Source organism: Cyprinodon variegatus, unplaced genomic scaffold, assembly GCF_000732505.1.
Source record: "Cyprinodon variegatus isolate N-32 unplaced genomic scaffold, C_variegatus-1.0 Scaffold247, whole genome shotgun sequence".
In the NCBI taxonomy this organism is placed as follows: domain Eukaryota; kingdom Metazoa; phylum Chordata; class Actinopteri; order Cyprinodontiformes; family Cyprinodontidae; genus Cyprinodon; species Cyprinodon variegatus.
In genome coordinates this window covers 1,018,151-1,019,870 of record NW_015150700.1, presented here as the reverse complement: position 1 = coordinate 1,019,870, position 1,720 = coordinate 1,018,151, and the positions used below count along the sequence as shown (strand labels likewise).

At 48.2% G+C, this 1,720-nt stretch overlaps 1 protein-coding gene across 1 annotated transcript in view; it reads left to right on the top strand.

Moving 5' to 3' along the window:
* The first annotated feature begins 255 nt into the window (after positions 1-255).
* The window catches only part of LOC107089302 (microtubule-associated protein tau-like), a 17,505-nt gene continuing 16,040 nt past the window's right edge, over positions 256-1,720 (top strand). Inside the window, exon 1 of the mRNA XM_015382025.1 lies at positions 256-320. The gene's annotated coding sequence lies outside the window, so the exon portion shown is untranslated. The remainder of the gene's footprint in view (positions 321-1,720) is intronic.

Here is a 1,720-nt window from a genome sequence, read left to right as displayed (position 1 = left end):
GTAAGTTGAAGGTTCTCCTGCAGATGAAGGTTCTCCTGCAGATGAAGGTTCTCCTGCAGATGAAGGTTCTCCTGCCAGATGAAGGTTCTCCTGCCAGATGAAGGTTCTCCTGCCTGAGTTAATTGGTCAGAAATGTGTCAAAGGAAACGGAAAAGACGCAAAGCTGACATAACTTCCGTGGTTTGGTGGACAAACGTGTCTGAGTGATGCTTTGGGGTTGCCATGGTAACAGCAACCCCTCCCTTCTTCCTCAGCGGCAGCAGGGTGGAGCAGCAGACGGACCGCAGCAGCAGCAGCAGCAGCAGCAGCAGCATCAGGAGGTAAGACCCCGCAGGTCCTCCTCTTCTCCTCCATCCATGTCTCGCTCTGCAGCTGCAGCTCCTTCATCCTCCTCCTTCTCCTCCTTCTGGACCTTCTGGAGGTTCGGGGCTCCGCAGGCCGCAGCCAGAGAGATGCTCGGCGCTGCAGCTCCTGCAGCCTCATGGCTCCGCGGGGAGGAGGCGCAGACAGGAGGTGTTGTTAGGATACGGAGGAGGTGAACAGAATCCAACCGAACCGAACTTAATGTTCGCCTGCTGCATCATGATGATCAGAGGGATGGAGCAGCTCACTGAGGCCTCCTCCACCCATCACCGCCTCCACCTCCTCTCCTCTCCTCGGTCCGGGCTGAACGTTCGGTTCGGACTTCTAGTTTAAATGGGTCTGCAGAGACATCCATCTGATTGGCTGCTCCATTTAAGTCCTGATCCGGTTCCGAGGGAAGTTGAAATCAGATACCTGGTCACGTGACTTTCACCTGCAATTAGGCTGCTTCAGTCACCGGGTCCAGAACCGCACTGGAAAAAAACATCTATTTCTCTAATTAAGGGCATTTACCCTTAATCTGAGTAGATAAATTAGATAATTTGCCAATGGAATGAGTATTTTACTCATTAGGTATTTAGATAAAATTTACTTGGAATAAGAGAATGCATTTGTTTTTTTCTTATTTGATTTTATTCTTTTTTACAGTGTCCTGTCTGGCGTTAAGAATAATTGTCTTGATTCCAAAAAGAGGCCAATAGATTTTACTTTCACAAGTGGAGCAGTACGGCTGTCGCCGTAGTGTTCCGCTTGATTTATGCATATAATTGCTTTATTATAATTCATACAGTTTTGCAGATGATACAGATACTGTAATGTAAGTAGAACAAGGAAGGAAAAAGGAGAAAAGATGAAAGAAAGGATATAAAAGGGAATAACCAACAGATATAGTATAAGAGATACGATAAAGTAACACCTCGATACTATCGCTGAAGTATAAGTAGTATTATTTAATCTGACATGTATACTGTGGTAGCTGAAGATAGTAATATGGGCTTTCTGTATGGAAGTGAATCTCTGAGTACCTGGAACCAAGCAGCTGTAGTTGATTGTGAGAGTGCGCTTTAAATGTTAAGATTATCCAAAGAAAAAATGCTCAATAGTGGTTGTGAAGAGCCGAAGACGCGCCCCTCCAGAGCACCGAGGCGAGCGCCGGGGAACCAAAGCCCCAGGTGCCAAAAGGGACCCCAAGAGCAAAGGCGCCCAGGAGGGACCAACCCAGGAAATCCGACCCCCCACCAAGTGAGGAGGAGAGATGGCCCCGAGGAAAACCCCCAGCGACCGCCATGCTGGAGCCCCCAGCTGGCAGCCAGCCACACTACCCTTAAAGGAATAGTACACCCAAAACATGATTAGC